Source organism: Talpa occidentalis, unplaced genomic scaffold (genome assembly GCF_014898055.3).
Source record: "Talpa occidentalis isolate TD23 unplaced genomic scaffold, MPIMG_talOcc4v2.1 talOcc4.13, whole genome shotgun sequence".
Lineage (NCBI taxonomy): Eukaryota > Metazoa > Chordata > Mammalia > Eulipotyphla > Talpidae > Talpa > Talpa occidentalis.
In genome coordinates, this window is record NW_023601322.1 from 75,459,780 (window position 1) to 75,485,326 (window position 25,547).

At 40.8% G+C, this 25,547-nt stretch overlaps 1 protein-coding gene across 3 annotated transcripts in view; it reads right to left on the bottom strand.

The window, feature by feature from the left end:
* The window catches only part of CDC42SE2 (CDC42 small effector 2), a 99,677-nt gene extending 85,832 nt beyond the window's left edge, over window positions 1-13,845 (bottom strand). For all 3 annotated transcript variants that reach the window (XM_037509407.2, XM_037509406.2, XM_054694447.1), the window contains exon 1: window positions 13,777-13,845. The gene's annotated coding sequence lies outside the window, so the exon portion shown is untranslated. The remainder of the gene's footprint in view (window positions 1-13,776) is intronic.
* Between the last annotated feature and the right edge of the window lie 11,702 nt (window positions 13,846-25,547).

The following is a 25,547-nucleotide window of genomic DNA, read 5'->3' on the forward strand; positions in this document are numbered from 1 at the left end:
AGACCAAGGAGCTGAATAAACAATTTAGACAATGGGTTCCCAGCCTTTTCATCTCCACAGCGCACTTCAGAAAGGAAGAGATTAAATCCCAGTATTTATCTTCCTCTGCACATAGCATCAACGCATTTTTAGGTCAAAGTAAATTAAGACATAAGTCCCCTATCTAAATTTTTTTTTAAAGATTATTGTGTAGAAGAACTGGGGGGTAGGCAAGGGGTATGGGGGTGGGGAGTGGGTGAGAGGATTCACCAGAGACATAATTGTGGGGAGCAGAACAGATGGATTTACTGAAATACACTGCAAAGGGAAGCAGCGGGCAAGACAAGATAGGTCTGCTGCTCTATATTGTAGGTTAGCTCCCTGGCTGGGGATTGAACTCAGGCTGAAGTGGTGATAGGTGACAACACTGAGACTTAATCCCTAGACCACCAGGGAGGTCCAAGAATAATTGTTGATGCCAATGACTCACTGTTTCCATCTATACAAACTAAACTCAAACTCATGATTGTTGGAACAGATCTCATCAGTGAAATCTGTCAGGGTGCTTATTAGGTTAAATCCTCAATATGATTAGCTAACAAACTTTGTCTAACTACCATTAAGACTTCTATTCCAGCTAACAATACCATCTTTACAAAAACAATGTTTCATTATCACAAAGTAAATGTGAAAATGGGAGGCTAAAAATTCACTATGCAATGAACTCCTAAAAATACTACTTTTTACATAGCTAAATGTATGGAACACTTCTAAGCACTTCTTAAATTTATAACAAGATTCATTTCATCTTCCAACAAGCAGAGGCACTTGTAGATTCATTCACAAACATGAAATCACTCAGTGAAAATGTTTTTTAGAGACTAATACAGTCTTCAGAGTCAACAACAAATGCATCATTTCATGTAGATAAGGTGGCTTTTTAGTCTTATTTACCACATGAGAAGTGTTCTCAGCAATACATGCACCATCCAGGAAGTAGTACTGCACTGTGGGTGAAAGAAGCAGCTGCTTTCAGCTATTTAAGAAGGAAGACTGCAAGAGCTTGCAAGCCAGCAGTACAAAAAACAGAGAAGGAACAGCTCAAGCACAGTAAAAACAAGGTAAGAAACCAGTGGTCAATTCTACTTTAGGTTAAAGATACCACAAAGGTCTAAGAAAATATCATCTCAACTACAGAGCCCTTAAAGGACCCCTAACTAGCTCTTAATAATTGCTACTGAACACCCAAACAACTTACTTGACAAAAGATGGGACTTGTGATTTCCAAAGGATGCAAAATATCAATATTTTTCAGCAATTCTTCTACAAGGATTTTCACACTCACAAAACAAAAATTAACTCAAATACAAGAATTTTTATTACAGAAAAATCTGCCACATACTTACATTAAAACAGCAATATCTGAAAAAATTGTCATAAAATGGATAGATGGACTACAGTAAAATACATCTTAATGTTAAAATTGTTTTAATATTAGGGCAGAACAAATAATATGAACGTATCTACATCCCTTATTTCACCCTAGGACTATTATTAAAATAATTCTACTGTACAAACAACCAAGTACTGCTTTCTTAGTATAATACAATCAGGCTATTGTGCAGTGGTAAGAGGGCTCTTGTGAAAAAAATGACTGCTGAAGTAATTCTTGTCTCGAGGTGACTTACCACATTCTACTCTCCATAAACACCATTGTTTTTAAGCACAACTTTACTGACAGCTTTAGCCCATCAAAATGTTCACTTTCCAGTAAGATATTTTCAAAGGGAAGTAATATAATTCTTTTTAGTATCACAGTATTTGCCAAAGTGAGATGCTGTAGAGTAATACATGTACTAACATCTTACTTTTGGGAAAAAATATGTACTAACTGATATGTCTGGAAGAACATTCATCAACATATTACCAGTGTTACCTTAGAGTGGTAGGATTATGAATGTACTTTTTTCTTTAGCTCGTATGTATTTTTTGCATTTCTGCATTAAGTAAACACTATGGTTTTTTTAGTGCTTGTGCAGAGAACAATTTGAGTTAATGGATAAGAAATCTGGGGCTCCATGTAGCACAAAGGGTTAAGTTTCAGCACTATGAAGCTATCTACAACCACTGCAGCAGGAGCTGGATCCCAGACCTGGCAGCTGACCCACAAGGTTGCCCGCTGCCCCCCTCAGCAGTGTATTTCAATCTGCCTTTCTGTTCCACACTCTCTCTCTGGTGAATCCTCTTATCCCCCCCCCCACCTCTGGCCTACACCCCAGCTCTTGTATACATAAACAAATAAATCTTTAAAAAAAAAAAAATGTAAGTATCACATTTTAGTTCAGTATCACTAAATTAAATTTACCAATTCAAAGTTAACATAATGTAAGTGTCACTCAAGAGATGTCAGTGGAATCCCCAGAGGTAATAAACTAACAAAGTTCAGTTCAGTGTTTAAACAATGAATTTCCCCAAATAGGAAAGCAATGCCTAAAAGAAATAACTCTGGGGCCTCCCTGGTGGTGCAGGCGGTTGAGCCCCTGTGAAGCTGTCCACAGCCTCTGCAGTGATGGTTCCACCCCAGCAGCAGACCTCTCCTGTCTCCCTGCTGCTCCCCTCAGCAGTGTATTTGGTCAGTCTACCTGTTCTGTTCCCCGCTCTATCTCTGGTGAATCCTCTCACCCTCCCGTGCATCTGGCCTATACCCCAGTTCTTGTATAAAAATAAATAAATCTTTTAAAAAAAAAAAAAAGAAAGAAAGAAAAGAAATAACTCTGTCTCCAAAGACCTGAGGAGAAGGAGAGGAAAAGGTGAGAAATGGTTTGGAATAAAAAAGATGATGGAAAAACTATTAAGTCTTGAAATACAAGGCAAAATGAATCATTGTACTGATTTAGAGAATGATTGTTATAACAAATAGAGTAGCAGAAAGAGGGTGATGGGAAATAAAGCAAAAACTGAACTCAGGTGTATTTATGTAAATCACCCTGAAAAGCAAATTAAAAAATTTATCTAGTAATATATAATTCAAATTTAACCTCCTATGCTTTCTTCACCAGAAAAACACCTTTCAATGGGTTTAGCACTGAGTAGTAAAACCAAGAACATCCCCAGAGGCATGTCTTGAGCATATCTTCGAATGGACACGTTACACAATTTAGGTATACAGTTAAACAACTAATATGCAAACATATAAATTGCCTGTTTCTACACATTAAAAAAATCCAGAAATAATCATCAGATATGACAGGTAGGCAACCTTGAAAAACAATCCAGGTAGAGGGCCTCCCAGGTGGCACAAGGGGTTAAGATGCAGCACTATGAAGCTATCTGCAGCCACTGCTGCACATGTTTGATCCCCGGCCAGGGAGGTGACCCACATGGCACAGTAGACCTCTCCTGACTCATCCACTGCTGAGGGCAATCCACCTGTTCTGCTCCCCACTCTGTCTCTGGTGAATCCTCTCACACCCTGCACTTCTGGCCTATACCCCAGCCTTTGTACGCATAAATAAATCAATATTTTAAAAAATCAATCTTTAAAAAAATCCATGTAGAGTATTAGGGTAATTTCACTGACTCCTATGGAGTAATTATCTTTAAACAAAAATAATTAACTCTACCAGGTTAAATCATTAGGATTTGTCCACAACCCACTATTTCATCTACACAAACAGCAATTTCATAGGGCACCACCCATAGGTTACCGATAAATATTTAACAACCACCTCTCTGCAAACTCCTGATTCCCATGTTGTAAACAGTCCCACCATAGCCAGTTTCAAGCTACCACAACACTGAACATGGAGTGATACAATCAGCTCACCAATTCCAACACACTACTAGTTCCACCCAGGACAAGCATCAGCAATGAGACTCCCAAGTTTTCTCAACCTTTTCTAAAATAGAAATAATTCAACTTCCTACTTTCATAGATTAGATAAATACACATTCAACAATTTACACTAAAATTTACTCACAAGAAAGAATGAGACTGACACCTTATTTCATTTATCAGTGCTTTTTTACCAAATACCTATTAGGTGTCAGGTATTGTTTTGAGCAAGGTTGACAACAAGAAACAAGACAAAGGAGGTCTCTGTTCTCATAAAGCTTATAATCTACCTGGGGGCCAAAAAAAAAAAAAAAATTAAGTACATAATTCCAAAGACTGATGTTTGTAATGAAAGTAAAACAGCAATTGTGGCAGTAGTTTAAACTGAATGGTGAGGAATTAAGGAGGTAATAGTTAAGCTGAGACCTTAAAGATAACTGCCCAGCCTTGCAAAGATTGGAGGAAAACGATTTCTGAGAGAGGAAAACAACTAATGTAAATGCCCTCATCCACAAACAAACATGGCATATTTAAGAAACTGAAGAAACTAATGTGGCTAGAAGGTAGTAAGTAAAGGTGAGAGGTTGTGAGAGATCATCAAAGGTTGCATCATTTTGACAGTGTATGTCAGGTTTTATTTTCTGGATTCGTACAGTGTGTATTTTGTTAACTGGGAAGCAAGCAGTTTGACAAATGGCTGAACGAATGAATGCATAGTTTAATGCATTATTTTAATGATCCTTTATAATACCAGGGCACAGCCTATTGATTGCATCTACTTTTCTCAATATGATCATTTTATTTACTGGTTTTTGGAGAATTTATGCTTACACATAAAAATTATTCATTCAAGAATCTATTTCAACAGTTTAAAGAGGAGGAATTTTTTAATCAACCAACAGGAAATAGGAACTATGGTTCAAAAAAAAAAAAAAGTTAAAATCTTGTCTCATAATGAAATACTCAAGTTTGCCTACCATTAACTTCCTTTGCACTCTCATTTTCTATATAAATATCAGTTAATTGCAGTTTTTAAAATGCATTTAAATATATTCATTTTTCATTTAAAAGCACATTTACATGTATATAATACTCAACAGAACTTTGTACATTAATGTAGCTGACGGCTTACTAGAAACACAATAAATGTACTTATGCCTATCCCCTTTTTTTGACAGGGGAGTAAACAGGCAAAGTAGTAGCAAGAGGACAAGCATACTAATACATTCTTGTACACTGAAAATCCCTCCCTAAAACTGTGAGACTTCTGTTTGAGCTCTCTACAAAAAAAATAGGAAATGTTAAGTCACATGAACTATTTTCTTGGTAATAGTAACTGCTTTTAGTTTAAAAAAAAAAAAAAAAAAGAGAGAGAGATTAGCAACAGCAAAGCAATTATGTGTTAGCACCAAATCTCATTTGAGCTCATATCCCTGATAAAAGTATAATATAGTCCCACTTGAAGTGTCTAAATCCATGCAAATCACCAACACTCAGAATTCAAGAGACACAGCCTACAAGAAATATGGGACAACCCAAAAATAGGTTCCTTTTAAGTGCTGTCACCCTACTTTCAAACCAGGTTTCCCTTTTCTTTATTCCATTTACCTTAACTCTTTGTTTTTTTTCTACCTCCTCTGTCCCTAACCATTTCCAGACACAAAAATTGACTGAAAACATACCTTTGCCTCTTATATCTAAATTTGTTTTTACTTCTTATGGGACTATACAGTTTTTAGTTGAAATGCTTTTATTTACCGAAACACACATATAAGCTGCTACCAAAGACATGAATTTAATAAGAAGCCATACATCTAGCAATGTGAGAGCCCATTGTGTGCCAGCCACTGTTCAGAATACTGCGGATTCTACAATGAATAGAGCTCTTTCCCTAAGGGCACCAAAGCAAGACTGTGTTTGGCAAGTTCAAGGACACCTATGTGCCTACACTGGTATAATCAAGAGAAATCTAGTAGGACATGTCAATCAGGGAGGCAAAATGCACACACGATGTAGAGCACTGTTAGAACTTTCACTTTTACTCTCAATGATACGGAAATCCACTGAAGGGTTTTGAAGATATAAGTAAATTCATGTGATTTTCATATAAAAGGATCATCCTGGTTGGTGGCTGAGAAAGGAGAACAGAAGGAGCAGGGAGATGGGAAAGGAGACTTCCAATACAAAACCTGCCAAGGTATGGCTGCATGAAGAAGGGGGCAGCAGTCTACCATAGCAAGTTGTGGTAAGTTATTCTGAAGGTAGATAAAGGAAACACTTTCATGGTACATTATTTTGAATCAAAAGTAGGGATGTGAGGCGAGGAGTCAAGAATGTCTACAAGGTTTTAAGTAGATAGGGTGAAAGATGGAGTTAACATTTTATAAGATGAAGATGCGGGGCGAGGAGAGGATGATGTTAAATTAAGGAACTCTCCTGCACTGCTGGTGGGAGTGCAAACTGGTCCAACCACTATGGAGAGCTGTGTGGAGATTTCTGGACCTACTAAACATAGAGCTTCCATAGGATCCAGCAATTCCACTCCTAGGTATTTACCCATAGGACACAGAAACATCCATTCCAAAGAACACCTGCACCCCTATGTTTATAGCAGCACTGTTTACAATAGCTAAGCTTTGGAAACAACCCAAATGCCCAAAAATAGATGACGGGATCAAGAAGATGTGGTCCATATACACCATGGAATATTACTCAGCATTCAAAAAAGATAAACACATGCAATTTGCAGCAACATGGATGGCGCTGGAAGGGATCATGCTCAGCGAAATAATCCAGAAAGAAAAAGAAAAATACCGGATGGTCTCACTCATAGCAGGAATCTAGAAAACTTTAATAAGGGACCAGGAAAATGAATAACTATAAGAATCAAAATCAACAAACAACTATGAACCAGAGACACTATATGGGGGATGGGGGCGGGGAGAGGGAGGGATTGGGGTCAAAATAAGGGGATTGCAATTGTACGGGGAATATGAAAATAAAATTTATTTAAAAAATATATAGTAAAAGCATAAATGGAAAAAAAATATCTTAACTAATTCTTCAAACTGGGACAAATCTAATGGAAATAATGTTCATAGAGGTAAATGTGAGTGAAAATAAGTAAAAAACTTGTCTCACACACACACACACAAAAAAATTGGGATGTCTAATTAGAAATGTTGACTAGGCAGTTAGGTATCCAAGTCTGAAGATTAGGAAAGAGATCCAAAGTAAAGATAACATTTTTAATTTGAAATATAGAATTCTAGCTAGAGGATAAGATGACATCATAAGAGACCACACGTAAATATAGAAGAGATCTAAATATAGAAGTCTAAGACACTGCCTAGTATTTTAGAAGTGGGGGCAATGCAAAGGAAATGGGGGAAAAAAAGAAATGTGAAAACAAACAGCAGTGTCCCAAAAGCAAATGAAGAAAGGTTTCAAAGGAGAAAAAATTAACCACATCGGCTCTTACTGCTGCTACATCCAGTGAGATTAAAACTGAGAATCAACGGACTAGGGATGATATCACTAGTTATTCCAAAAGGAGCAGTTAGAGTACAGTGGAAAAGAAAAAAAACCGACTATACGAAGATCCAAAAAAGATACAGAGAACTGATGATCACAAACCTCAACTGTTTTGGAGAGCAGAAGCTGAAGTGTTCTGGGAGGTTTGTTTAGCTTTGTTTTGTTTGTAAAGATGAAGGTATTTCACCTTATCTACATGCTGGCAGGAATAACACTGTTGAAATGAAGATGATGTCGCTCATTGGCAGGCAGGAGAATGGGATCAACACTGAGGTAATTCAATGTCTGTCACAGGAGAAATTAATGGAACCACCAGCTAGAAAGGAGATGATGGTCATAGCACAACAGGAAATACAGAGAATGGGTAGCAATGCAATCAGACATGCACAAATTTTATTCTGATTGCTTTCATTTTTAATATATAGGAAGCACCTTCATCAGCTGAAAATGACAAGAAAAGAGGTGGTAGAGGATTGAGTTGGTGTAAAATAATCATTCAGGGGAGAGCGACTCAACCAGGGAAATTGTACTATGATTGTAGGACTATAGGCAGCATCTCCTGAAGTCGGTGGTCACGAATTTAAAGGAAGCCAGGGTTAGTATGGATAGGTTTTCCTCAAGGTATGCTCAACTGCCAGGTAAAGTCTGGACTAGATGGAGAAAGTGTGTGTGGTGATGCCAAGTGGGTACAACAGAGGGAGAAATAGGCCTTCCTGGTGGCTCAGGCGGTTGAGTGCAGTGCTGTGAAGCTGTCCGCAGCCTCTGCAGCGCAGGTTCGATCCCAGCTGACCAGGGAGAAACCCACATGGTGCAGCAGACCTCTCCTGTCTCACCCACTGCTCCCCTCAGCGGTGTATTTCAGTCAGTCTGCCTGTTCTCTTCCCTGCTCTGTCTCTGGTGAATCCTCTCACCCTCCTGCACATCTGGCCTGTACCCTGGTTCTTGTATAAATAAATCAATCTTTAAAAAAAATTATATTAAAAAAATAAAGGGAGAAATAGTACAAAGAAGTGAGGGATGAAAGGGAAAGATTGGATTCAATGCTGAGTGACTAATGAAGAGGAAGAGAAGGAAAGGAGGGCTCTGGGAACAGCAAGAAGATAGTAACAGCTGTAGACTGTTGGTCCCAATTACAGAAATACTACTTAAGTACCTGACAGAAGGTACTGGAAAGATACGATGTTGAGGCCCTAGTGGAGAATGCTTAAAACTGCATAGCATAAAATAACCTTAATAAAGTACAGGCAGATGTGCTTTAAATGTTCTAGAACTACCTTAGAGACTAAAGCCAAACCTCACCTTGCCCAAAGGAGCCTGAAGCTAAAGGAAAGTAGAAGAGATTAGAAGAGAACTGTATCACAGATATTGTGGTTAACAGTTCCCAGACATGGAATCCCCCAAGGAAACTATTTCCTGCACTCCTGGAGTCAGCTGTGAACAACCTGCTCAACTCAGAAGGCATCAATGCCAGATAACATTAGGATGAGTCACATTAAAACTATACCATTCCCGGGCCTCCCCTGGTGGCACAGCGGTTGAGTGCTGGGCTGCGAGGCCTCCGCAGAGGGTCCCACACACACAAAAACAAAACAAAACAAAACTATACCGTTCCCTAAGTCTCCTTTCCCCACTGAGTTTTACCCAAAACAGGTGAGGATAGGATAGTATAGGGAAAGAGGAGTGCCCATGTACAAAGAGAAATCAGCTGGGACCCTTCATCTGAAAGCTTCTAGACCTGAAGCAGGGAATGATCTAGGAAAGAAATATTTTAAATAACAGAAGACTTCGAAAACTTATCACAATGAACTCTATCATCTGATGACTAAAATAACTGTTATTGACAAGTGAGCAGAAAACTTATTACTTAAAAGTATCTATAAAAGCTACCTGGTTTTTTCTAAGAGGTCATATAGAAGGGAAAAACAATCTATAGGGAGGGCCTCCCTGAGGCACAGGGGTTACAACGCAACCTATGAAGCTATCTGCAGCCATGAGTTCGAAACCTGGCCAGGGAGCAACCCACATGGCACAGCAGAACTCTGACTCACCCACTGCTCCCCTCAGCAGTATATTTCGGTCAATCTGCCTGTTCTGTTCCCCACTCTGTCTCTGGTGGATCCTCTCACCCCCTACACCTCTGGCCTCTACCCCAGTTCTTAGATACATAAATAAATCTTTAAAAAAAAAAAATCTATAGGGAGGGTTTTGAAAGTAAACAGTCAAATTTTTCCTAAATCTTCTCAGCTCCCATTCACTGACCATCCCAAATTCCATAAATATACACAATGTTGGGCCTCCCCAGTGGCGCAGCGGTTGAGCGCTGGGTTGGGAAGCTGCGCGCGGCCTCTGCGGCGCCGGTTCGATCCCCGGCTGCTCCCCGGCCACCAGAGGAGGGTCCCACATGGCGCGCAGACCTCTCCTGCCGCCCGCTGCTCCCCTCAGCAGTGTACTTCGGTCCTTCTGCCTGCTCTGCTTCCCGCTCTGGCTCTGGTGAATTCTCTCGCCCTACCGCGCTTCTGACTGTACCCAGTGCACGTATAAACAAAACAAACAAACAAACCAGCAAACAAATAAATAAAGCATGCCTCTATAAAAAAAAAAAAAAATACACAACGTTGAATATACAAAAAATTCATTTTTGCTTTATTAAGCAAAATGTGAAGTCAAATGAAACAATAACTTTTAGTATGAGATGCTTACAAAAATTGAAAGCTTTAGTAAGAAATATTAGCATAAATTCTAAGCGGGTAGCCAGAAAATGGAAGTATTAGTGTTCATCATTTAGTCCTTTTCAAAGTCACCTAAATTTAACAATTATCTAATGTGTTCTAAGAAAAAGAGGGAGATTGTTTTACTATAATCCATTTAGAATAAAATGCATTTATAGGTATTTTACTGTGTCATGATAAAGATAACTTATTACCAACTCTTCTGGTTTTCAATTCAGAAACTTCCTTTGGATGGAGTCCCAGAGCAGTTTCAGTTAAAGCCTCCTCTGTTGATTATTTGGTCAGTATTATAGAAAGGTTCAGTATACGCAAGCTTTGACTGAGTTAGCAGTATGTATAAAGTAAATTATTAACATGCTAAATTCTAAGATGGTAACCTGGTTTTTCCACATAGCATGGGAAAAAAAAAGAAAAAAACATTAAAATAAATACCCTCACCTAACTAGTAAGTATTAAGGAGAAGCACATTTCACTTAGTTTCTCTCACATACCACCAAGGAACCCATAATGTACCTCTCTGAGACAGATCTAAAAACACTACCAACATTTAACATTCAATAAATTGTTAAAATATTTTTCTGATGAGAACTGAGATTAAGAACACTGCAACAGCTCAAAACCAATATACATTTGTATTTGTGAGAAAAACCTTATAAAGTCTTAACAAAATATTCCAGACTCACTCTAAGAGGATGAGAAACTGAAACACTTTCATGATTAAAAAAAAGACAAGTGGAATATAAAAACATAATAGCAACTTATCCCTGAGAATAAATGTGAGGAATTAGTTATAAAGCACTTTGGAAACATTTTACACAAATGCTAATTGGTAATCTCTCACCCTCTAGTCTGTCCACAGCTGCAAGAGGGCCTTGCAGCAGCCTTCTTAATCACTTTATTAATTATATCTGATCAAGGAAATGCTTTCTGAATCATTCTAAATGGTCTTACAAAAAAAGGAACTTATCCCAAAACACACAAACTCTGTTGAAAGCACCAATATTTAATATCCCAACCATTATAAAATGGGATGATACTGGAATTTAACCTCAAAACATTACAAACCATTCCACAGGAGGAATACTTTGAATATACAGTATTAAGATGTATGGGACAAAAACAGTCATTGCAGATTCATATCACTTGGAAAAAATATTGTAACTTCTCTCAATGCTGTTGATTGTCAGGATTACTGATAAAGTTCTTATCCAAATAAAATATGCCAAACATTTCTTATTCGACATAGCACTGTTTGCTTGCACTGTCTTTATCATCACTACTATCATTTACTACCAGGTTCCTCATAAACACCAGATCATAAAGATAACCAGGCTATGTTGTCAAATAATTCTTATTACAAGAAATATACATGTAAAGAAAAAGTATCACAACTCTCCAATGCTAAAATTTTAGGGACTGTTTGTCATATGCCTAGGAAAACCCATTTAAAAAAACCCTAATAGTCAACAAGCCTAAAACCTCAAACTTCTATCTGAATGCATACATTCTCTTGAACAATGCGTAAGGCGTTACAAATATTGGTAAGTTAAAAGGGCCCATGTAAATTAAAAAGGCATCTGGTAAAAAAGAGTTATTTTCTAATAATCAGTATTAACTTTGGTGCACAGGACTTCTGAAGAGGTCAAATAAAATACCTGTTTTTATCTTACGTAATTAAGGTAAAATAGACAATGCAAACCTTATGTTTAAAAGTAATAAATGCAATTCTACAAATCTCATCCTCTTTAGTAAGCAGTCTTATCAGTTGCAATACTAAAGAGAAAGTGCAAATATGGAACCACAAATCATTACAAATAATCCTTCCCTCCTCAGCACTATCAATACTGTATTTGTAAATGGTTAAAAAAAAAAAAAAGGCCAAAATAAAATTTCTGAAAAGGTGACTTATTAAAAAAATAGTATGGAAAAATAATCCAGTTTCTTCTTGGAGTTTTTTTGAAAATAGAAAAGGTTCTACAGCAAATTTACAGGAAACAATCAGAAACGCACTATTCAACAACTAAGCTGTACCAATACTATGTAAGAATAAAAAGCAAGATTAAAAAAACCAAAAACTATTGTGCTAAACCTAGTTCTCCCTTCATTTCAAAATGCAGTTTATTAAACTGACAATATGAAATGTAACCTACTGATCTAGGCCTTATAAAGTTACTTATTAACTTTTAAATAGACTTACGGGTCTACATTTCCTGCAATTCACCTGCCATCTTTCCCAACATTAGGAGGCACGCAGGAGCATAAAGCAATTCCCATTTCCAACATCCATAATAAAGAATTTCACGCTCAAGTTTAAGAAAGGGTAATTGCAGATTTTATTCACCCCTAGAAACTCAGCATCCAACACTGGTCCCAGAACATAACTGTGCTTAATGAGTACGTTGAGTAAATGGTGAGATTTAATTATATTAGTGCAACATCAATTCTTTCTCTCCTAAGTTTAGAGTTCTCCCATGCTCAAAAAGCAGCTCAAGACCTTACCACCATCTCTCAAAAAACAAACTCCTAATCCATAATGAAACAGAAAGTTGGGCCCCAAAAGAACAAAACAGAATCCCTGCAAGTCTTCTCTATCTTCTCCATTCATATGAAAGAAAATTTAAAATACGGCTTATTTTGAGGAAACAGAAAATACTCACCACTCTTTCTCAAAATTAAAAAAATCCCACCCTTCCTATTTTATATGCTCAAAATTTTGGTAACAACAAGTGATTTTTTTTTTCCATCAACGGTATGCGTGCGTTAGGCAGGAACAACAAAAAACCTCGTAAACAAAACCTACATCTTGTTTGCCCATTTTTTTCCTCTGAGTCAAAAAGTTAGATGCCTAAACGTCTGTTTTCAAGATTCATTCATTCACTGAAATATTTTAACTGGGCATCTATATATGCCAGACCCTTTGACAAAACGTTTAAGTTTGGTCAACTGAACATCAGCAATTCCCCTGTAAAAGCTTATCATTTAAAATAACAACAGGTAAAGAAGAATCCCTGTGTTGTTTCCTACACAGATGAAGTCACCCATCGGGGCTCCTTTTCAGCTCTTGGTGCGGCATCCGTGAGCCGCTACCTACCACACCCGTTACCCAAAAAAATCACAACTACAGCAGCAAAAGCGGGGTGAAACAACCTGTAAGAGTAGCACGAGCTCCTCCGAGGTGGTGGTCTGGGCTTTCTCCGCGGGGCCCAAAAGAACCTCCACGAGACCCTCGGGCGAAACCGCCGGGCACCTGAGGCGAGACGCCGGGCTGGGCTCCCGAGGCGGGGGTTCCTGGACCCTCACCTGGACCACCCCGGCCCTCGCCGCCCTCCCTCGCGCCACCCTTCAGACTTCCAGACCTGCAAAGTTGGGGGGGAGGGGTCCTCAAGTCCATTTTACCTCTGGCGGGCGGTTGGCTTCCTCAGCCTCCCGCCTGCCGTGAATTCTCAACGGAGCAGAAAACCAGTCCTCAGAGGGAATGGAAGACACAGCAAAGGCAGGGTCTGCGCGAGGACCTCGCCCAAACCTGAAAATGGAGCCGCAGGCTCAGCCCACAACCCGCAGCGCGCGGCAGGCAGGGCCCGGCCGCCCGAGCCCCGGAGCCCTCCGCCGCGGGGGTGCGGGGGTGCGGGCTCCCACCCCGGGGGCCGCGAGCGCGAGGCGTGGGGCCCGGGGCGCTCCCCAGGCCGGCGCCGCACTCACCGTCGCCTTTGTCTCGGCCGCCCGCTCCGGCCGCAGCCGCTCTCAGCGCCGGCTCCGCGGCTCCTGCCGTCCCCACGCCCGCAGCTGCGCTCCCCGGCGCGCTCGCCGCTTCCTGGCCCCGCCCTCCCCTCTCCTCCCTCCGCGCGGGCGGGCGGGGGGCGGCGCGGGGGGCGGCGCGCGCCCCGAGAGCGCCGGGAGGGCCCGACGCCGCCGCGCAGCTGCCGCCGCGCCGGCCCCGCCCCCGGGCCCGCCCGCGAGGGCGTCCGCCGCGACCCCCGCGGAGGGCCGAGCGCCGGGGCTGGAGGCCGCGCCGGGAAGGACACCCCGGAAGATGGCGGCCGGGCTCGGTGGGGCGCGCGGGGGCCCTCCCCACCACCGGCGGGCGGCGGAGCTCGCGCCCCTGCCCGCACCGCGCGGAGAGGCGGGGCCCGCGCGCTAGGGGAGCCGCCGAGCCGCCCGGGCGCGCGGGGTCGGTGCCGAGCGGGGCCCGCCGGCGGCTCTCGGCTGGCGGCTCTGGGGCGGGGGACGCGCTCAACCCTGCGGCGCCGCTTTTTTCGCGCCGAGAAGCGTTGAAGCCTCCTTCACTGACTCGCGGCTGAGAACGCCCACCTGACGCTTGAAATGAGTGAATATTCGTCTGTTGGATCTGCGACGCCTGTCACTGTGAATTTTATCTGTCTTCGAAATCAGAAACGGTGGGGCGTGCCATCTAGCAGCCAGCACCCCTCCAACACGCCGACTCTAAGTTTCCACTCCCACAACACCACAGACTGTGATGTGCGTCTCCCCAGCGCGATTTATGATAGCGCAACATGAGTTTTCTACCACCTCAGGAGTCCTCCATTGCGGGGGGGTGAGGGGGGACAAAAACAAAAACTCAAGTCCATGCTGCAGTCCTTCTGGTTAATTGCTCAGGCTGAAAACTCATTCTTGGCTCCCCTAGGTTCTCACCTTCTCCTTCAATCTGTCAAGGATGCCTGTTGGTTTTACCATCAAAATAAACCCGAATCAGACCACTTCTCGCCAACATTCCTTCCAACTTCCCTGACCTCCATTGTATTTCACTATTAAGTGGGTTCCCTCTGTCACTTAACGCATTTTACTGTCAACACAGCCAGAATATCTTCTTATAATGACAATTTATGTCCCAACTGGTGAGAATCCCCCTCTTGCTCCCTATTTGTTCATTGTGAAAGCTCGTTTCTTTACAATGGCCTACAAAGCCTTTTTCCAGATTACCTCTCAGACTTCAGTTCCAACCTCTCCTTCTTGACTATTCCAAACGAACTAGTACGTAAGATGCTGGCGAGAGCGATTCCCTTCACAGGAACATTCTTCCCGTGTCTACCTTTATCTCCTTCAACACCTTGTTCCAATCTCACCTTTTCAATGATGCTTACCCTGACCAGCTGTTTACAATTTTAACCACCCAATCCCCTTTCTCAATTTTAACTCGGTTGTCCTCTTTCTCTTCTTCCCATGACGCTTCTAGTCTCCAATAATGTTTATTTTATGGGGTTTTTTTAGTCTGTCACCCCAAAAGAAGATGGTTTTTTGTGTTTTTTGTTCAGTTGATGTAGCCTAAAAGTCTGCAGTAAATGGAAAAAAGTTTAAATCCCTTGAAATAATAAAAGTGCAAGGCAACAACCATTTTTTTTTATTTTAACCTTCCTCTTGGTTCCAGTCTCTATCAGTTAATCATAAAATCCCTGCCTGTGTGGTAACAAGCATTTTGATTTTCTAGCTGCCCTGATAGAGTGATAATTTGACATTTAATGCAGTTTTTTAAACCAGTGATATCCTAGCATCCTATTTCACTGGAAAAGAATAACCTGATACACTAGAGGAAGTTTTCTGATGTGAAATTCAAAGGCATATTCTAAAAATTTCCTATGGCTAAAAAAGCAGAAATTTCCTGTGTTTGATACATGTGTTTGTAATCCTTCCTTTAAATTACAAATGCTGTTGGTGATCGTGTTATGTAAGTTAAGTTGTAACATTTCTATCATTTATTCATGATACATTTATTTTCATATTTTTAAATATTTTGTTTATAACAAATATCATGTGATTGAATTCCTAGATGATATCTAATTTCAGCTACAAGACTTATTCATATAATTTCTCTTGTTTGTAGAAAAAGTCAATTAGGGAGACAATTCCATTCAATTGAAAGGCAATTGTGTGCATAATTATTTGCTCTGTATTATATTTATAGCATAGTCTCCTTACATATTTAATCTACCCTTTGCGATTTAAAATAATTTAAACCTATACATTATCCCTTACAATTCTACATTTTTAAGATTTATTTATTTATTTATTTATACAGGCACGGGGTACAGTCAGAAGCGCGGGAGGGTGAGAGAATTCACCAGAGCCAGAGCGGGGAGCAGAGCAGGCAGAAGGACGGAAGTACATTGCTGGGGGGAGCAGTGGGCAGCAGAGGTCTGCGTGCCATGTGGGACCCTCCTCTGGTGGCCTGGGAGCAGCCAGGGATCGAACCGGCGCTGCAGAGGCTGCAGGAGCTTCACAACCCAGCGCTCAACTGCTGCGCCACCGGGGAGGCCCAATTCTACATTATTTTTGTAAAACTAAATAGACTGCTTTTGTTTAAAAAGCATCAACTCTGTGTTTCAACTATACAAAATATGATTTACAATTTTATTACAGGAATACCAAATAATATATCATGTGTCTGTATTGTCTTTACATTTGTTACCGAATAAAATCTTATTCTAAAAGGACAAAGTATAAAAGATACTGTTCATCACTTATTTATATAATGTACATTGAAAATACTAATAAAAATGTATGTAACTGTTAGGGTACAAAACTTAATAGTCCATTAACAAGAAAATGATCTCAACAAAACTGGCATGTACATTTGTGCCATAACAAATGGAAATGTTAACACCAAGGACAATGGTAAGCTGTTAACATGTTGGATTGAGCAGCTCTGTGATGACTTGTGAGCTCACATAGCTGCCACATTGGCCTGATTCTACAATCTTTTAACTAGTTAAATATTTTGCCTTTAAAAATTTTAAGCAAATGGATTTTCCCTGCAAGTAAGCTACTGATATATTGTCAAATGATTTTCCAAGATTTGATTCCAGATATTTCTCACAAAGGAGGTGGTAGATGGAGTCAGGGTCTGGAATTCAAATTCTGTGTAATTAACAGGGTGACCTGAAACCTGTCTTTTCTTCTAATTTTATGGGAGAGATAGCAGTACCTACCTCCAAGAATTGTTGTGAGAAATCAATGAGACAACTCAAGAAAAGTTCTTAGCCCTGGGCCAGGCACATGGTAAGTGCTGATAAATGCTAGCTATTATCATTACACAAGCATATAATTACGCTCATTGCACTATATTTGTAGTACTGAGAAAATGACTCATAATAGGCCCCAAATGGAATAGTTTGAGTTCTACACCAAGATAGTACAATATTCAATTAAATGAACATTTTGAAAGGAGTGCTAACATTTCTTCTAGCATCACCAAATGCCAGGCATTGTCCTAAGCAACAAAGGAAGCTAAAAGAAATAAGGTCTGGACTTACACAGCACTATTACCAATGCAGCCTGAGTTTGATCCACTGACAGGAAGCTAACTCACAGGGCACAGCAGACCTCTCCTGTCTTGCCTGCTGCTCCCCTTAGCAGTGTATTTCAATCTAGCTGCCTGCTCTGCTCCACACTCTGGTGAATCCTCTCAACCCCTGATCCTCTGGCCTACACCCCAGTTCTTGTATGCATAAATAAATAAATCTTTTTAAAAAATAAGATCTGGACTTAGAATAGCTTTACAGTTGAATGGCAAAAGACACACAGTTAATGGACAACTACTTTCAAAGCACTATGACAAAAAAAAAAACCCAACAACCAACAAAGTGGTATCACTATACTTATTAGTTTGCCTAAGACACATAATTTTTGGTAAGTAGTTATTTGTGACCCTTTTATTATCAACTGTATCCATACTCGGATGATACATTATTTGGTCACCCCTAATGAGAAGCATGTATACAGAGTATCACTTGGGGTACAGAGAAGGAACCATCAGTTTTGTGTAAAGCTATAGAAACTCAAACTGTTCCTTGAAAGATACCTAAATTGACCAACAGTACCAAAAAAGGGAGGAAATGTCAAAGAACTTTTTATTATTCTGAGTCCAAATTACAAAGTTTTGCTAGTCCTATTAATAAATTTGGCAAATCACCTTGACCAATGTTACATGAATTGGTTTGGGGAAATTTGCATTTTTTTTCTGAAGAGAGAACAGGGACTTTTATGACATGGTACAACATGAATTCATTCATTTATGTCGTAAATATGTATTGAGCCTCTATTATGTATATATAACCTATCTTTGCCAGGAAATAAAATATAAGAAATTTACTATACACAGTGGAACCACAAAAAATCTCATGGAAAATATCAAACAGCTTAGCATATCAGCCAACATGATGATGGGACACATGACACATGAAGTGTACTTGGGAAGATGGAGAAAAAAATCAAGAAATTGCTGAGAAGGAAAAAGTCATCAATTCATAGGAGGCTCACAGTCCACCGCTGTTTCAGTGATGAAGCAGCCAAAGGGAGTAGGGAACCTAAGTCAAACTTTGCTTAACATTTTTATCCAAAGTTGACCCATGCTGCTCATCAAACCACAAATATTCATTGAATGCTTGCTGTTTGCCAGGTAGCATACCAAATACTGTGGGAAAACTTAGTATACAGCAAGGTCTTTGTCCTTAATGAAATGTCACATGGCAACATTTGAATAATTTGGTGGTGCTGTAGCCTTATGAATGCAGTTGAGGAGCCAGCTAAGGTCTCCATTGGTTAGAAAAGGATTCTTAGATGGAAAGAGATTTGAAATGAGTCTCTGGGAAGAAGGGAGTCAGGTAAGTGTTTTTCTTTTTTTTTTTAAGATTTATTTATTTATGCATACAAGAGCTGGGGTACAGGCCAGCGGCATGGTGGGTGAGAGGATTCACCAGACAGAGTGGGGAACAAAACAGGCAGACTGAGTGAAATACACTGCTGAGGGGAGCAGCAGGTGACACAGGAGAGGTGTGCTGCACCATGTGGGCAGCTCCCTGACCAGCCGAGAATCGAACTCATGCCGCAGTAGCTGCGGATAGCTTCATAGATTGAGTCTTAACCCTTGTAGCACGAGGGAGGCCCCCAGGTAAGTATTTTCCAAGTAAGGACTGCACACCTCTGGCGGTTATAGGGAATGTATGCCGAGTGCCAACACATAGTCTGTGATCAAACTGCATTGTATTCCCTCAGCTTAAAAAAAGAAAAAGAGGGCCTGCCTGATGGTGCAGAGGTTAAAGTCTCAGGGCTATCAAGCTATCGCTAGCCACTATCCAGCTACTGCCAACCACTGCAGCAAGAGTTCATTCTCTGGCCAGGGAGCTAACCCACATGGCGCAGCAGACCTCTCCTGCCACGCCTGCTGCTCCCCTCAGCAGTGTATTTCGTCAGTCTGCCTGTTCTGTTCCCTGCTCTGGCTCTGGTGAATTCTCTCACCCTCCCGCACTTCTGACTGTACCCAGTGCTTGTATAAATAAATAAAGACATCTTAAAAAAAAAAAAAAGAAAAGAAAAGAAAGAGTCCACAAAGCAGGTAACCAAGAAGAGTGGAGTCTGTACCAGGCCACGGACGAGGAGAAGGTGGTCCTCCCTGAACTTGAGGAAGATCACTGGCTCAAAAAAAGAGCAGAACTGATCCCAGTGACTTGTTAGGAAGCCTTTCAACAAGGACCAGCCAGATACCCTCTCCATGGTTTACCAAGGTACCAGCACAAGGAGACAGGCTCCAGCCTACCTCAATGTGCCTAGAGATTGCTGCTTTTAAAAGAGATGGGAGAGAAATGTTACACTTCCTCTCAGCACAAGATCTACATTTTGCTTTCACAAAGAAAGTTTATGATGATCAAAAATTGGGGGTACAGTTGGAAAGAAGATAAAGTGGAAAACCAGGATCCTTCACATTCTGTTGCTCTCATCCCCCATCAAGTATTATTGACTAATAATAATTCAGTTCTCGCCTTTACCCACAACTAGCTAAGCTAAGAAGCTGGGAGGATTCTGAAATCCTGCTCCCTATCACTGGGAATGAGGGGTGGGGGCAAGGAGCTATAATATTCTTTTCATTTGAGTAAAAAAAGAAATACAAACTTATTTGAAGTAGTAGGTTGGTGAGGCCCCTCCCCCCAATACCCCATGTCCCTAATCCTCAAACCTGTGAAAAGGATGAGTTATCATTGTTGAGATTATGTTATGTGTGATGTGTCACAGCTGACCTTAAAATAAGATTATCTGATCTTATTACATATGCCCTTACAAGCAGTGAATTTTCTATGATGGTAGTAGGAAAAGTCAGAGATTCAAAGTATGAAAAATATTTGAGGCAACATTGATGGCTTGAAGATGGAAGCAGAGGGAATAAGCACCTGACAAGGAATGCATCTGGCCACCAGAAGCAGAGAGTGGCCCTGGCTGACAGCCAACAACAACAAAACAGGGTCCCAAATCGTATACACACAAGGAACTGCCAACAACAACAACGAGCTCCCACCAGAGTCTTCAGATGAGAACAACAACTTTCAGGCATCTTGATTTCAGTCATATGATACTATTAGCAGAGAATTCAGCAAGGCCAGCCTGGACTTGTGACCTACGGATAATAGGATCTATAAATTTGTGGGGTTTTTTTTTTTTTTTGGTGGGACCCTTGCCGGCGGCCGGGGAATGAACCAGCGCTGCAGAGGCTGTGGGCAGCCTCGCAGCCCAGCGCTCAACCGCTGCCCCACCAGGGGAGGCCCTAAATTTGTGTTGTTTTAAGCCACTAAGTTAATGGTAATTTGTTACACAGCAATAGAAAACCAATACAACCACTGTCACTGACTTAACCCTTCTCCAGATCAGGCTGCAACATGGCCCTCTAGCTTTAGATTTGTCCGAGTTTCTCCTCTATTTGTTAATCCATACAGACAAAGGGATCATTTCTCAGGCATCAGTAAATAAGTCTGGCCCATTTATATGGGGAGGAGAACCATGGGAAAAGACTGGAAGCCCTGATACTTGGGCATGTGAGGGAAATACATGTTTGTTTCATTTGAATAAAAAAAGAAATATGAACTTATGTTGAGATAGCCAGTTGATGACGCCTCAGAGGTTGGGTGGCATTAGAATTTCTGACAGCATATGGTATTAGCCTCCGAAGAGGAAAGCAAAAGCAGAGTCCTCTAGTAAAAGAAAATGATCTCTAGGGTCAGGAACATGAGTTTGTTTTGTAGATTGGTAGGTGTCTGATCATCGGCTTATGGAAAATTTTCTTAATCTCCTTGAGCCTCACTCTTCTATCTTAAAATAGAAATAATGTCTATTGAGATTTGGGGAGAAATAAATAGTTCATGTAAATTCCCAGTATCAGAAGCATTGTCTCCGTTATATAGATTTCCCCTCGCAACTTTCTTGCACTGTTTTTATAGTAAATGTAACTAAATTATAGTATATTCTAAAGCAGCGCTATCCTACAGGAATTTAATGCATGCCAGACAGGCAATTTGAAGCTGTCTAACAACCACATAAAAAAGTAAAAGTGAACATGAAATTAATTTTAGTAAAATATTTTACTTAATCCAAAATATATGTGGGCCTCCCCTGGTGGCAGGTGGTTGAGCGCAGCACTGTGAAGCTGTCCACAACCTCTGCAGCGCCAGTTCGATCCTGGCCTGCCGGCGAGGGTCCCACATGCCGCGGCAAACCTCTCCTGTCGCGCCCGCTGCTCCCCTCAGCAATGTATTTCGTCAGTCTGCCTGTTCTGTTCCCCACTCTGTCTCTGGTGAATCCTCTCACCCTCCTGCACAACTGGCCTGTACCCCAGTTCTTGTATAAATAAATAAATCTTTAAAAAAAATTAAAAAAAACAATATAAAATGTTGTCATTTCAACATACAATCAATATAAAAATATATTAATGTAGGGCCTCCCCGGTGGCGCAGCGGTTGAGCGCTGGGTTGCGAAGCTGCCTGTGGCCTCTGCGGTGCCGGTTCGATCCCCGGCTGCTCCCCGGCCACCAGAGGAGGGTCCCACATGCACGCAGATCTCTCCTGCCGCCCGCTGCTCCCCTCAGCAGTGTACTTCGGTCCTTCTGCCTGCTCTGTTCCCTGCTCTGGCTCTGGTGAATTCTCTCACCCTCCCGCGCTTCTGACTGTACCCAGTGCATGTACAAACAAACAAACAAATAAATAAATAAATAAAAATACAGGCCTCTTTAAAAATATATATATTAATGTATATTTTACTTATTTTAAACTGAGCCTTCAATATTCAGTTTGTATTTTTTACACTATAGTACATCTCAATCCATAAAACCATGTTTCAGCTGCTCAACGGCAACATGTAGCCAGTGGCTATAGCACTGGACAGCTTAGTACTCTAAATAAACATTTCAATAAATTCTCCTTTATTCTTTGTTAATTTTAAACTAAACATAAATAGGTGATAATTTTAGATGTATGAGAACACATAGACACACATCACACTCCAGTACATACCAAACCCAGATGGTTTTGTTTTGTTTTGTTTTTTTACCATCAGTTCTTAGTTACAATGAGTCACACTTCAATCAGATGATCAGGGTATAAGTGGTACAGGGGTTTTTAGTTTCAGTTCCAAAACATACCACAAATCAGAGCTCCATAGCCAAAGTAAACTAAGCCTGGACAATCACCATATCTAGGTTAAAACCTATCTTTGCGCAAAAGAATATACATTGATTTTTAAAGTAACTTTAGTATAGGATTATATATTTATTTCCTTTGCTTTTCCTTTGAGAATACTGGACTAGACTTTTGAATTCTACATATGCTTCTTTGTTCTAAGTAAGTATCTTCATTATGCAAGAATGAGGACTTAAGCAAATTAGAAATGGTGGGAAATAGAAGCAATGCCAGGCCTCCTGAGTGGCGGAGGGGTTAAATTATGTCTCAGTGCTATTACCCCTATGGTTTGAGTTGGAGCCCCAGACAGGGAGTTGACTCACATGGTGCAGCAGACCTCTCCTATCTCACCCGCTGCTCCCCTCAGCAGTATATTTCAGTAGATCTGCCTGTTCTGCTCCCCACTCTGTCCCTGGTGAATCCTCTCACCCCCGCACCTCTGGCCTACACCCAGTTATTTTATGCAAAAATAAATAAAAATCTTTTAAAAAAATAGAAGTAATGCACAGCAGCCACCTAAAGACTCACACAAAATCTGTGACACTTCTGTTGGGAACTTCAAAGATGATTCAGATAGCAATCTTGCCCCTAGGGTGGATAAGCTGAGAAAAAAGACACATCCAAACATGTATAAGTGGAATTTTGAAAGTGACTGGAAGATACCAAAACCATACCATGAGTGTTTATGAGAACAGAATCCTTTATAGTGGAGGTGAGGGAAGGTTTCCTAGAAAAAGTATCCTTCGTGAGGTTTCAAAAAATGGTTTTTAGAGGATGGCTAATAGGGCTCAGTTTAATTCAACAGATAACTGCTGCCTACCTTACTGTGTGGCAGGTCCCAAAATATTTAAGGCAGTAGGGAGTTAGTGATGGGAAGTCTGCGTGTCAGTTGTAGGAATAGATCTGGAGAATGGTGAAAAAGCAGTAAAACCAGCAATTCAGTCCTGTTCTGGGTTCTAAGAGCTTTTTGCTCCTTACACCACCTCTAACATCCTTCTATCCCTAAGTCTCCTCAGGCTCTGTCTATTGTGCACACAAATAACTTGTCTCTTTCTTCTCTGTTTCTGACCCTCCATTCAGAATCTGATTTATGATCTTAGCTTGTTCTCAGCCCAGCCTGGTTGTAGAATGAGTATTTCATTGTCTGACCTCTGCTCTGCAGACTCTGCCCATCCCCTGCTCTGGATCAGGCTCTTGTCAGGAAGCTGCTGAATCAAGAAGCTGCCACAACTTCTGCTTCTCACTTGACTCTATTTATTTTTTTTTTATTTTTTTTTTTTATTTTTTTTTTATAGAGGCATGTTTTTTATTTATTTATTTATTTATTTATTTATTTATTTATTTGTTTGTTTGCTTGTTTATACATGCACTGGGTACAGTCAGAAGCGCGGGAGGGTGAGAGAATTCACCATTGCCAGAGTGGGGAGCAGAGCAGGCAGAAGGACCGAAGTACACTGCTGAGGGGAGCAGCGGGCGGCAGGAGAGGTCTGCGCACCATGTGGGACCCTCCTCCGGTGTCCGGGGAGCAGCCAGGGATCGAACCGGCGCCGCAGAGGCCGCGGGCAGCTTTGCAACCCAGCGCTCAACCGCTGCGCCACCGTGGAGGCCCATCTCACTTGACTCTAGTAGGAAGAGGAAACTGGGCATAGTTTGCTAAGTACTATCAGAGAAATAATTCTAGTGGAGGATATTTCGCAGCCTGCAAGGGGTCCAGAAAGTATTCCTAAAAAAGCAGATATTTGATAGGAATTATCTAAAAATGAAAGGGAAGATGGAATTTGAAGAACAGGAGATGATGACAGTGTGAGGTATAGAGACTAAGCGCAGGGTTAGAGAAGGGTGTCTGTGGGCTCGTAGATGAAATGATGCTGAACTATAGAAAGATCAAGTGATCACGCTAAGGAGTTTGTCTTTACTTAGAAGATGATAGGAAACAGGACAGAAAGAAAAAATACATTAATGGTATTGCTCTAAGGGTAAAGTACATATGTAGACATGATTAATGTACCATACATAACCGTTGGACTTTAAAATGTTCTTGCTTCAATTCTTTCTTGGTAAGTTTCATGTGACTTTCTTCATAAAGACTATTACATAAAAACCTGAAATGGAATTATAGTATCTATGTGACTATTTCACATTCATCTGTTTGCTTTTAATAAATCATCAGTATTGTGGAGGTTCATTTATTCCTAGTTCATTTCCCATTAACCTGAACGGTTTTTTATTGACCCGAGTTATTTCCTTATGAACAATAATTGCACACATGTGAGATTCAATGTGCAACGTCAATTCCAGGAGTTATTCTGCTATTCATGGATTGACTCACACATTTTTTTCATTCTTCCCTTCTCTCACAATATAGAAGTGCATATTTTACTCTACTAAAAACAATGTCAAATGAAGAGATAAAAATATGATCATCTCTTAGAAGAGTCTGGTTCTTTTTAAAAAGAGAGGAAATTACCTTATTGGGGGGACATCAATATTTTGAAAAGTTATGGGAATTTCTTAAATGGGCAAAAGTATGAAATTTTGATATTACCTTAAATAAAAGGAGTGGGGCCTCCCTGGTGGTACAAGGGGTTAAGCACAACACGTGAAGCTATCCATTGCCTTTGCAGCACAAGTTTGATCGCTGGCCAGCCAAGGAGCTACCCACATGGCACAGCAGACCTCTCCTGGCTCGCCCACTGCTCCCCTCAGCAGTGTATTTCAATCTGCCTGTTCTGTTCCTCACTCTGTCTCTGGTGAATCCTCTTACCCCCTGCACCTCTGGCCTGCACCCCAGTAAATAAAATCTTTTTTAAAAAATTAAAAAATTAAAAAAAAAGGAATGCTCGTCAGTGATTTCTTGGTTTAGAAAAGAAGGGACTAGAGGGGGCTTATTACAACTTTCTTATACAGGTAAAATCTTCCCAACATATATTTTTAAAAGATTTGTTTATTTATGCACACAAGAACTGGGGTGCAGGCCAGAGGTGCAGGGATGAGAAGATTCACCAGAAACAGACTGGGGAG